The sequence below is a fragment of the Aythya ferina genome (assembly GCF_964211825.1).
Source record: "Aythya ferina genome assembly, chromosome: 11".
Classification (NCBI taxonomy): domain Eukaryota; kingdom Metazoa; phylum Chordata; class Aves; order Anseriformes; family Anatidae; genus Aythya; species Aythya ferina.
Window position 1 is genome coordinate 2212259 of NC_140307.1, and position 13087 is coordinate 2225345.

At 44.9% G+C, this 13087-nt stretch overlaps 1 protein-coding gene across 2 annotated transcripts in view; it reads right to left on the reverse strand.

Annotated features, from left to right (window-relative positions):
* The window catches only part of ZWILCH (zwilch kinetochore protein), a 176141-nt gene that overhangs the window by 133074 nt on the left and 29980 nt on the right, over positions 1–13087 (reverse strand). Inside the window, exon 21 of one of the 2 annotated variants that reach the window (XR_014696976.1) lies at positions 1927–2018. The exons of the other annotated variant lie outside the window; for it this stretch is intronic. The gene's annotated coding sequence lies outside the window, so the exon portion shown is untranslated. The remainder of the gene's footprint in view (positions 1–1926; positions 2019–13087) is intronic. 2 annotated transcript variants of the gene reach the window in all.

Below are 13087 nucleotides of genomic sequence, written 5' to 3' on the forward strand. Positions count from 1 at the left end.
ATTTTAGTCTCTGTTCTGCTTTAGCTTTTAGAGGTATAAAAAATTAAATAAAATAAAAAAGCATGAAAATATTTCTGTGGCAATGAGCCCATTGCTGGCCTATGCACTTACCAGTAACAACACCGGGGTTCTGCTGTGACCAGAAATAATCCTCGATTAGTACGAATGTGTTCACTTTTTCCAAAGAAGAGAGGAGAGAAAAAAAATTGGACTCTGAAGCAAATAAAATGTCCATATTCCTGGCTTCTAACAGTTTTCAGCACAAAACTACAAATTTCATTTTTTTCCTGACCCGGCTGTATATGTTGGCAGAATATCAGAGCAACGTTTTCATGGCATCTTCCCCCGCTTCTCCTTCCCCTCCCCCATTTGGGACCTTCATTCACTCGTCACAACTAAATAATCCCCAAGGAAAAGCAGTTATTTTTGCCAGCCCAATATCCCTGTGATGCCAGGGAGCTTAGCTGGAGAATCCAAAAGTCAGGCAACTTACAAATATATTTGTAATATTCAACAAAATAATAAATTCTGCACATGACACAGGAAATAATAATCAGATGATCTCAGCCCCAGAAGTATTTCGCTGCTGTGGAAATGCCAGGTTGGAGAGTTCATGTGGAAAAGGAAAAGCCTTGTAACTTCTCCAAACATCAGTCATCACTTCCAGATACCTCTAAATACAGCCATTCATTTCACACTGCAGGATATTGTATTGAAAAGCAAGGCAGGGCCAACGCAGCACCTTCTACCACTAAATATGCACTGCACAAACCTTAGCTAAGTGTGTTTTTCCTATTTGGAATAGGGCTCTTTCATTTCCAAAAAAGAGCTCCATGCTTCTCGCAGAGCAAAATATTTATAGCCACACGCAAAAAAATATAAAAGAGCTCGAAAAGACAAACCCAGAGGTATTCCAAGATAGCTCCGTGTCAAACAGAGGATGACTCATCCACCTCTTTCAATGAAAATGTTCATCCTAGATAGATCAAAGGCACTAAGTACACCGAGCCCTTTTTGCTAAACCTGGCAAGAAAGTAAAAAGGTTTTCAATCAGCAGTCACTTAGTGGGAGGTCTGCGAACAAATGAAAGCCATAAGATGCTGGCACATGAAAGAAACCATCCCCTACAATGCACAATAGGGACAATGTATAGCATCTAAGCATAATTTGCGAGGAACAGAAAGTTTGGATGAATATTTTTGTGCGGCGAGACCAGATGCCATATGGATCTGATATTAGCAGCTCGGCGTTGCTTTGTGCTGTCGGTTTTCAAAGACCTTCACGCTGCCTCCCACCCGTGTGCTCTCAGACACAGCTTTGAAGGCAGCCTGCTGCCTCATCACCCCGATATTTTGTTATTTTTGTGACCACTGCAGCCTGTGCCCGGACCCCAGCGGGTTTTCAGCAGCCCCAGCACCTCTGCAGCAGGGGAGCCTCTGCCAGCAGCGATGCTCCTGCGGGTGACACTTACTGCTGGCCTTCCTCCTCTCCCCAGCACCCCAAAGAGCTGGGCCGCTGGGAAAGGGAGCCAGACCCTCTCCCTGACTCCCAGACGAGTGCAGTGCCGCGGTGCAGGCGGACACAGCCGCAGGAGCCGTGGCTGCAGCCCCACCGAGCGCCCCCGGCCCCGCAGCCGCAGCCCGGCGGTGCCACGCTGCCACCCAGCGGCCGGCCCCGAGCAGCCCAGGGAGCCCTCGGAGAGCTTCTGGGCTGACTTGGGCAGCTCGCACCAGCCCCCTTCTGCAGGGCAGTGACTTGGTTAGCGTTCCCCATGCATATTTGGACTCCTCGGGGGTCCTTCAGGGGGGCTGTGCTGCCCTGGAGCCCATCAAAGCAGGACCAGGCGCTGGGGCAGCTATGTTGGGTTTTTGGAGGGCTGGGGTTGGAGCCAGGCTCCCTAAGAGGAGCGGGGACAGCTCCAGATACCTTCACAGAGCAGATCTGGCTCCTGGAGCACCGGGCAGCACGACACAAAGGTCTCCACTGCTGCCAGGGCAGCTGGCATCACTCCTCTGGTGCTGCAAAACAACAGATTCAGTAGTTAACCCTATGCTGGTAGTTGGGTGCAAAGGTGATAAAGCCACTGGGAAAGGTGAACACAAGTGCCCACGTGTGTGAGCGGCGCTGTCTGACCCTGGCACAAGCAGTGCTGGTGCTCGCACAAAGCCTCCCTGCCCAGCACTGATCTCATGGCCAGCGAGCTCCCTGGGATGGGTAGGACAGAGCTGAGCCAGCCCCAGCCACAACCGAGCAGGAATGAGCACCTCTGGGCAGGGAGCATCCCATCCCCAAAGGTTTGGCACTTCTGAGCTAAAAGAAAAAAGAAAAGCTCTCGTGGTTCTCCTGCTGAATGCTTTACCTCGCCGTTGGTGGGAAATAGAGTGAGCATCTTTCCCTAAAGCTTTCTGAACTCGCCCCACTGTCGTTGCCCTCCCACCTCCCTCGCTGTTGCTCACCCCCAGCAGTGAGGAGCAGAGGCCAGGAGGCCCCTTCGCATCCTGCAGCGTGGCTCAGCCGCAGCCAGCAAGCAGCCAGAGGGACCAGGAGCCCGCAGGCTGGCCAAACCCTTCCTGGTGAAGGAAGCGGTGCCAGGGCACGGTGCCCAGCCTCCAGCTCTCTGCACTTCGATGAAAACAAGGAGCGGGGCTGACGCAGGCGTGCAGTCCCAGCAGCCTGACCAAAGCACGGTTTCCATCCCTCCGTCTCAGCAGTGCTTTCGGTGCACACACATCGTCTGCGCCAGGACGCTCCGACCCCACCAGCACACGCCGCTAGCTCCTGCCCTTGAACAGCAAGCTTTTAGGAACTTTACACTTCATCACGGGAGCAGTACCCTGAGAAAAGCTGAGTTGCAAGTTTCTTGTGCTCAGGGTTGTGTTGTGTTTTTTTTCTTTTTGCTAAATTCTTGTAAACTGTTTTTAAATATTAACTGTGCAGAATTGTTTACTACGGAAGGGAAAATCCCGACACTAACATCCTTCTTAGTCAAAAAGAATTCGTGCATTTTACCCTATTTTGAAACTTTTTAACCTGGCTTCTGGACGAGATTTTTTCCATGACCCTTCACCGGTAACAAACAGTTTGAATTTTTTTCTGGGTAACAGTTGCCTGCAAAGCACTTAAAATTTATAAACTTCTCGTACAGTTTCTGACATTTATCATTGCTAAAGTAAATGGAAGCAATGGAATCGACTATGCATCATGAGTAATATAATGCAATATTAAAGGACACCCAGTGGAGTACTTCGGAGGCTGAAGAATCTAAATCATACACTCAGTGCTGGGAAGCTGCATAGGAAAATGTGCGGCACCATTCCTTGGTTGACTGTAGCTGTCACTGCTCAGTGTTACGAGAGCTGAGCTGCGCTGCTGATGCGCAGGGTTACATAATTGACAGCAGTGATTTACTATTTATGTGAATTAGAAGAGAAAGAAGCTGTGGAAAGAATTCCTAATGAGTGCTCACAAGTGTTTCCACACAGCCTGCCACAGCCAAGGCTAAACAAAAACTTACGGCAAGCTGGGGAGAGGGGCTCAGGCAAACCAAGAGGGGAACTGGCGCTGTCCCTGCTGGGCTCCCAGGCAGGTGGCCTGCAGCTTCCCGGCCCTCTCGGTGTTGTCCACCTAAACTACTGCATAGAGGAAGACAGGTAACAGGCGTGATGAGTAGCACTGCTAAGATATGAAGGAGATGCCCACCTTGCTGTCTTCTCACTTTTTTGTTATCCTCCATTGCCCTGGGACTGGTCACACATGCAGAGGCACGGAGCAGACGCACCAGGCAGAAACAAGAAGTTATTTGAATGCACATTTACAAATTCTACCACGGCCACTGCAGTTTCTGCGTGTCACTAGGAAGCAATCCTGGCTTGTCTTTGGCTTACATGGGTCTTGAAAAATATGCACACCTCCTCCCTTGTTATCACAGGTTTTGTGCAGGCAGAATCCGAAGGCTCCAGCCCATTGCCAGCGAGCTCCAAACACCCAGCAGCCGGGTCACAGCAACCACCCTGAGCGACCGACCACTGCCATTCACAGGTCAGTGCTGCAGGGTACGTGCAGCGTATCTGATGCAAATTGGTTTTATCTGATCAGCCGGGGGTGATGGGCTGATGGCACACAAGGCACATTTCCATCTGGGAAGACCCAGACAAAGGAGAAACAAATACAGTAGATAGGGGAGTTTTGTACATTCATTCTTCCCCACTCACTCGCTGCCTCTTACATATGTCCCAAGAAAATACATAGGTTTTTGAGTAATAATATTCACTACTGAAATGGCATGTTGGATTCTTTCCCCTCCTTCCTGTTTTTTGTTGTTTTGTTTTGTTTTTTGTTTTGCTTTGTTCTGTGATCTTCCCTGCATTCTCTTTCTTTCCCTCTTTTTGCTTTTTCCCTCAGTCCCACTGAAGATATACACATGACCACGATGTAAGAAATAAGTCACCCTTCCCATTCCTCTATTCCTCCTCCAATAATCTGCAAATTCTATTAGCTGAAATGATGTGGGACACGGGGATGGATGGGGGCAGACGGAGAGGCGCAGACAGACAGACTGCCTGGTAGCGTCTGGTAGCCTGGCACCCACTGGCTACTTGGTACCGAGCTGCGCTGCTGCGCCGTGGAGGAGTTTTATCAGAAGCATCAGCACAAACCCTAATCGTATTAGAGAAATTGCAAGATGAAAATGAAAGTTTAAATGACTTCAGTGTTTATCTTCATTTGTAAACATTTGGCTGTTAACAAGATGCGCGCATAGGCAAGGCCACCCCCAGCAAAACGCTGAGAGATCGATGCTAGAGGAAGCTGCAGGACCTGAAACCCTCTGCGCCCTGCCAGCAGTGCCAGGAGGTGTTTCTGGGGGTGGTGGAGGCACCGCTCACTCCGCTGCTGAACCTCTGCACCCCTTCCATGCAACAGCCTGTGGGCCAACGCTGTAATTTGACCTCTGGAAAGAGGTGGGAGGGTGTTTGAATAAAAAATGGGTTTGGAGGACTCTGCACCATGAGATCTTGGGATCTAGACCTGCTGCAGGAAAGGCGTACGGATTATACACGAAGCATCACTTGACTACAGCTCTCAAAATACTATTTAATTCACATTTGCGTTCTTAATATCAAAATACTTATTATTTTTCTGGTATGATAGACAAACAGCTATATTGTTCTTCTGGGACTATTATGTGTTTTATTAGCAAATCAGCAGCTTCTGAAGTCACGGAATTGATTTTCAGGGAGTGCTCTGTTTTCAGATTTTTGGCTTCCTTAATAAAAAGTTTCTCGGTTCCACAATTACAGTAGAAAAGTTCAGAAGAAATTAGGTAAGAGCAGTCTAATGGCCCAAAATCCAAGGGAAACGACACATTTTGAAAGTATACTTATCTATTTTAAGCTTATGGCCTTCAAGACAATCTCGTGACTTTGGGGAGCATTTTTTAGTTTTGAAAGCTAGTGGTTGGGTAAGTCATACTGCTCATCACAGCTATTTCCTTAAAATATTTGCAGAAAACATCTTTGACTGAAACAGAGAGCACACAAGCAAGCAAGATTCACATACAGCATTCACATACAAACTTCGCGTTTCCTTGTTTTGTTGTTTTTATGGCATAAGCACATTTATGTATAAAGCAAGAGATGCTTTATTAGCTGACCAACAACAGGCATCACACAGTGCAGCCAGTAAACATACCTATCCCAGAAAACGTGTAATGGGAGGGAGATTTAACTATGCTGGCATTATTATTTACACACAAGACCGCACAGGATCTTTGCTTCTAATTACAGCTGTACCTGGCTGGGGCGGGCGGATCAGATGTGAAGTTCCCAGGCAGGATGGAAGTCAGGACAGCAGGACGTCACCCCTTTCAGACCATTCTCAGATCAGGCCCCCAGCTATGCTGCCTGATGCTGCCAAGAGCAAACTTGAGATGGGTGCGTGTGCTCTGTACCCTGCCCAGCATCCCCAATTTGGTCTGGCAGGAGGGAAGGACCAGAGGAGCATCAGCTTCTACCCCACAAGCTAATCAGCCACTTCATCCCCGGCTGCACGTGCAGCAAAGCACCACTGCATGTCTGTCATGAACAGGGCAGCAAACCTTGGAGACTGCTGAGCAGTGAGCTTCTTCCTGGAGCTGTCTGAACACAGGTCTCACAACAGCCAGAACCTGGGGGGTCACAGAGCTGTGGGGAGGCACTGAGCTATGGGCCTAGAGGCAGTGCAGTGAGGGGCAGGAGGTAGGAGTGCCTCGTCATTGGTGTAAGGTTTGTTTTCATACCTACACGTGTATGCACCTGCACACCCAAACACACGCTGTGTCATGTATGGCGAGTTCGTGGAATGGTAAATTAGACTCCAAGCTGCTCAAAGATGCTTCAGGAAATCATTAAAAAGAGGCCATGTTCAAGAAGTATAATGTAAGTCTAGTTTCTATTGCCTCTAATTTCCAAAATATCAAGCCCCTGAAAGACGCACACGTTAAAAAACAGAATACCATAGAAAGATCAAAGATCCCTCTGGAAATACATTCTCTGCACACTTCAAAGCCAAATGTCCCCTCACTTGCCCCCTTGTAAAGAGATTAACTTCCCTGAGATGAATCTGCTCACGAAATCAGCAAATTCTTGCAGTGAAAATAAGGATTCGTACACGTTAACTCAGGGACCTCGAGCAAAACCAAGCGATCCCTCTGCATCTTCCTCTGCTTGACTGAAATACGAGCATTTATACCCAGTCTCATTTCCAAGCTGCGATTGGTATTTAAGCTGTTAGCAGGCAGTTTTTCCTTGAGTCATTTCGCACGTGGATCAGCTGCGAGCCCCTTTCCCTGAATTAAAGAGGAAACGAGAGCACCATCTGGCCAGCCCCTCACCTGATTCAGCCCCAGCGCCCGCGGTGGTATTCCAAAATGTGAGGAATGCTCACCCAGTAGGCTCGGTTCACATCCTCCCTCCTATTGACTAAAGCTGCTCTGTCCCCTTCTGGGGCGCTTTATGTAAGAATTTGGTGGGAAGACGAGGCCTTGGAAATCTGAGCCATCTTCAAATGTGCGTGTGTGTGGTCTGAGCAGGCAGCTTATGCAATGAGAAATGGGAAGCCACTAAAATGATTCTGCTTCTAAATATTTTGACCTTTATTGACATTTATAAGTAGCAGGCAGCTTAATTACCAATCAAAGGAAGTTATTAGCTACAAAAGGAGCCTGTTCTTTTTTTTTCCTTTATGGCTCCTTTCCCAAACCAGCGCTGTTCAGAAGAGATTTCTGTGGCAGGACAAGGCAAAGGAGCCCGGGAGACCTCAACTACTTTCCAGCTAACCTACACAGGGATCCTTAAAGAAGTCAAAGAACTTCCAGAAAGGGGCTACTCCAGAGACAACACGTTCAGAACAACAACAGACCCTCCACTTCTGTAGGTGTTAGCGCCTTGTATGACAGGACGGCCTCATTCTTCTAAATAGAATTGTTTAGTGGGCATTTGTGCTGGCTTGTTTTCTTTCAAGCACACTCATAAACAAAGCCTCATCCCATTCTTTTTTTCCCCCTCTTTGGTTGGTTGGTTGAGGATTTTTGCACGACACGAATCCAGAGGGTGGCACGAGGAGCTGAGAACATACAAGACTGACTAAGGCACTAATCCCAACACAAACTGCTAAAACTACTGGAGGATCCACCCCAGAGATGGCTGAGTTCCTACAGCAAACAAAGCAGTTTCTTTAAACCACCCAGGCCCCAAATCTGCCAGCACAACTGCACTGGCTACTAGCTTTACGCGTATTTATGGCCCCGTTAGTGTGATAGGGTTGCTTGCTGGGTAATAGCATTTACAAAAACATATTGATTAGAAAATATTTCTTAAATTTAAGATACTTATTAGAATGAGCAATGCTCTCCCATAATTTTAGAATATCTTTCTTTTAGTAAATACAAAGTAGGACAACAGTATACCAAAACTGTAGTACTAACAGAGCTCTAAAACATGAAATATATGATCAGTGAGATGTTTTCTTTTTTTTTTTTTAATCAAATTATTGATAATCTGGATTAAAAATAACCTTATGAAATAACTATCTAACTCTGTACACCGATATTATTTTCCGCTGTGTGACACAGACTAATGTTGTTTTAAGAGGCTCTATATGAAGGGAAGAGCAATGCAGAACACACACGAAAACCCAAAGATACTTAAAGCATTTTTTCTCAATGGCTGAATAATCCCAAGGAATAACTTCCCTGGCAACCAGGAAAGGAGCTGCATGGTCCAGACCACATTTTAGAGTGCATCAAACCAAAGAAGTAATGGAAGTTCCAGCATTCTCCCAGGCAGGCACGATATTTTAGCTTTTCATCAGTGCTACTCCCGCATATATCAAAAGAAGTCCCACGTTACCTTCTACCAAACTCAGTGTCTGATTTTTCTGCATACTTCTGGGCTCTCTCAAACAAGACATTTAACACTTTTTTTTTTTTTTAACCTCTCTGCAATTTTTCCCCCAGATTCTCCTGGCTTTTTTTTCATCCACATTCTTTACACTCCCTTTACTAAGCTGGTAATTCATCCACAGTTTCATAGAAAAAAAATATTTAACTGCAACCTATTTGAAACCGGGAGCTTGATCCTGCAGTCACTAAAGTCAAAGGCAACAAGGGCATCCTGTTCAATGGGAACAGAACAAACTCAGAGTTCCTGGACAGTGTGTTTTTAATCAGGGGGCCTTCACATTTAAAAGGAAATCATTTGCATCATATTAGTATTCATTGTCCACCTACACAGGATGGGAAATTTACTGAACAAAAAGGTTAAGTGTGTTGATGCCAAGAAGGCTTGCCCATTGCAGAGCCGGTCACAGCAATGAAAGCCTCTCAGCTGTACCTGTTCCAGGAAATTACATCGAAAAGCCTCTGCATTCATGGCTCAGGGGAGGCAGACCTGTTTCGCATGGTACATAAAAGGTCAACTGAGATCACTGTGTGTATTATTCATCCCAGGAAGAGTCCAAGTGTACCAAAAACAAAAATAAAGCTCAATGAAAGAAGGTAGCAGAAGGGAGGCTGCTGCAGGCCGCCTGACACAGTTTACTCAAATATGTCACTTCAGATCAACAGCGAAATGTCTTCCTGCAAGTTGTTTATCAGGGGACCCTTCACTGGAAAAATGATACAAGAGTTCTTTGTGCCTGTTACAGAAAAGCACGTGGGCTTTTACAGTTCTGCCCAGCCTGTGGTTCACAGGATAAGCAGGACTCCGGGGCTGCTTCCGAAGGACCTGTGTAACAAAACTGAGACAGAAGAGCCCAATGTCACAGGTTTACAATTTGCTACAGAGATGTTGTAACCCTCTTCACTGGAAAATGTTAGGCACCTGCATTTTAAAAAAGACTACAAGTCACCTATTTAGGTGTTTTGTACAAGATGAAGTTTACACAAGGTTTTTTCCTGTAATATTTGATCTAATATTAGGTATTACGTCTGGTGATTAAAGACTGAAAACCCTAGTTTTCTTTCCAAGAGGCCTCCCAGAGCTCCTCTGAGTCTTTTCATGCTGTCTAGTTTCATTTATATCCACCAAATCATTTTTCTCATCTTTTAATTTAGAACAGAATCCAAAAGTGCAAAGCTTTCTGTTTCCAGGTCCCTTTGTTCCTGGGATGTATTTCTGATGATGAACAGCACCTTCTTAGCCTTGCACAGAAACCTGTCAAGGTCTCTTACGACCAGTAAATCTGGGAGCTCACAGAACATTTGAAGTGTAGAAGGGACCTCTCAGGATTGTCTAGATCCTGCCCTCTGTCCTGGAGAGCCTGCTAATGGCAGTGTGCTCTTCAATATATGTATGGCGCCTGCGACCTCTGAAAAACGTGCTATAAAAATTAATCATAAAACATACAGCATAAAACAAGGGACAAGAACAAACAACAACCCTGAGCCTTCTCCTTCGGCAGCTCTTCTGGCAGCTCCTCCTTTAGCAGCTCTTACAGGAGGGACAGAATGGGATCTCACACCCTGTGTTAACCTCTGGTTATCAAATGTCTGAGAAGAAATCACACTCAAAGCTGTTTTCCTTAATATTAACACGCAAAGCTTTGCAAATATCAGCCAAAGTAGCAGCTCATGTGTGTAGGCTCCAAAAGCTTGGAAAAGCAAATCAAATTCAAGCTTGCAATAGTGAACAGGTATCAGCAGGCATGAAATATTTGCTCAAATTTTGATCACCTAGAACAATTCAATAAATCACATTGCTCCAGGTACGCAGTTTGATAGGAGTCAGACGGCTGCACTGCCCCTGAGAACTGGGCAGTGGGTTTGGGGAGGAAGGAAATAGCTGCTACATGCAGTAAATAAAAAAAAGAAACAGTTCTGCTGCAGAATCATTCCATTCAGCCCGGCTAGAAACACAGGCAGCTACAAACCGATCATTCATCTCCAACATAAACAGAGATTTGGTTAGACCAGCAGTAACATAGGTTGAGATTTTTAGTAGATGACATAAATAAATGTATTTTTATATTTCCTGACCACATTAAGCTTGAAATCAGAGTTCTAAAATGCGAGCCCCGTACTATAAGACTTCTAATAGCCAATAAATTCAGATAGTCACAGTGAAGCAATGTTTCCTCCTTAAAGGTACATTTTGCTGCCGTGTATATAAATACAAGGGGACTTGTTTTTTTATGGATTTGGAATTTTATGTAGCTGAACATGATCATTCAAAAAAGGTTAAAGTTCTCGTAGGAGGACAGCAAGATGGAAACCACTTCAGAAGGCACATAGTCAGATTCCAAATATTATTCCTACATGGAAAGACGTTAGTAAGGAGATGGGGGAAGGTTGGGGAAAACTATTTTCTCCCCAAAAGGCACCATCCAGGAGAGCAGAGGCATAGCTGAAACATCCCAGCTCAACAACATCACTGTATTTCTCCATTCCTGTCCCACTCTCTTACACTAAGCAAGCATTAAGCAAGCTCTTATCCTGCCCAGTGCATCCACTTCCCATTTGTAAAGCAGGCCTCATAGGGCCAGAATTCCTTTAGGTGGTGCCAAAGGAATGAATGAGTTCAGAGAGTTACCGGTAACACTGAGTGCTAAAATACTTAAAGGTCGTTTCTCATCCCTAAATCTTACAGCACATTAAAGTGGAGATGATGATATCCCACGCTGGGAAATTGAATACAACAGATGGAGTGACTTTTGTGGCTTCTCAGAATGCCCATAATAAAAGCCAGGGGTGATTCTCAGGTTGGTCATACAACCCCTAAAAGGTATCTTATGCCTCCAGACCCATCAAGGCTGATGTCCAGGCTGATGCCCAGCAGTCAAAGGTTTTAATGATGAGAGAGAGCTTGCTGGATCACCAGGCTGCCTTTCAGCACGGTATTGCTCCCTAAGCAAGCTCTGGCTGAAGGACAACGCTGTGCTGCGTGGATTTTGAAGGGAAGTCCTTCTCCATGGAACAAAGTTGTTTAGTTTTTGGACCTACCACTTTCAGCGGGTCCCTTACAAAAAGACACGATCCCAGTGGGGGAGCAATAAAGAGAATCAGTGCGGACTGGCTCTGCTGCCCGTTATTGACTTAAAGTCGTTGGAATAGCCAAGATGAAAATGTCTGAGCATTGATGTCACTTTGATACAATTGCTCTGGAGGCTATTCAGTTTTCCTCGGGGCGCCTATTCATTTTAGGAGACTCGCTGATCTTTGTCTGATGGCTGAAGTTTTATGACCAGAAAGAAATGAAGATGGCAGCTAAGAGCTTCACTTCACAATGAGAAAAATAATCCTTTTAAGGGAGAATTTGTCATTCCTAGCTCACTTTGAGAACTAGCAGTTGAAACTAAGTAGATGGAATGTACCAGCAGAACAAATGTTAAAACTCTGAGTACTTTCAAGTACAATTTAGCTGCAGGATGACAAAAAAATTAATAACCTCCCCACACCCACCTATACTAAGGTTGAAAGTATTCAAGGACTGGAACTCCAGAATTAAGATTGCCTTGTGCCGTCCTAATTCACTTCTCCTGTGTGATACAATTAAAATATATTTTCCCCCATGGCCTCACCCCTTTGGTAAGCAGGATGAACAGAGCTATTCACTTGGGTTTGGGGTTTTTTTTGAACCTTTTTGAGTCAATGTGTGGCCTTGGTTTTATTTATAGCATGCAGTTTAAACTCTTCACTGAATACAGGATTATTCATATCCTTATGGGTTTTTATATAACACTTATCACAGAAATATTTTCTTCAAAAACATAACAAATGTCTCCCGACAAAACCCCTGCCAACGAGGTAGAATGGTAGCACGGGACCCTTCAGCCCAAGTGCTTAATCAGAATCAGAGGTCCCACAAGATTGTTTTGATTAGCATTAGATCATCTGAATGCAATTTAGTGTATAATATATTCTTGTTTCTAGCAAACCAATGGTAACAAAACCCCATTTTTCTGGAGAGAGCTCCAAAACTTCCACTGCCATGAGTTTTCTGTTTGAGAAACCATCTGTTTCCTTTCAGGGTCATCCATAGTATTTGCAAACTTTGTTTTCTGTGGTTTATAGCACTTCCTTCTAAGACCTCTAGGCAAACGACAAGCAAGGCCTAGTCTGGAGCGAAGCAATGTGGCACTGTAAGGCTAGAATAAAATAATTCCTAGTTCATATGAATTTGGAAGATTCCCACTTACATTGGTAATTAACAAAATAAAAATAAGAATTACTACCCCTTTGTTTACATACCCTCTTACTTAGAAGTGTAACTGTACATACATGTGATTATGCATACATGCATGTGATTATGTATATACACCTAAAACCAAAAAGTAGCCGTATCTACTAGCAAAAATACTGAAAAAAAAACACATCATGTTTGTATAATCTTGTTTGAACACAGCAGTGCTAATCAGCAAAGTTTTAAGCAAACTTAAATAATTCAGAGACTACATTACATAATCATTCTTCTCACAGACAAGACAATTTACATCCACCCTTTTGATTTGGACCTAAGCTACAAGTCAAGTCACTCTCCATAGAGATAAATGTTACCTCAAGTTCACCAGTATGCACACCTTTGAGAAGCACAGCTTTCAAGTTTGTGCAAGCCTG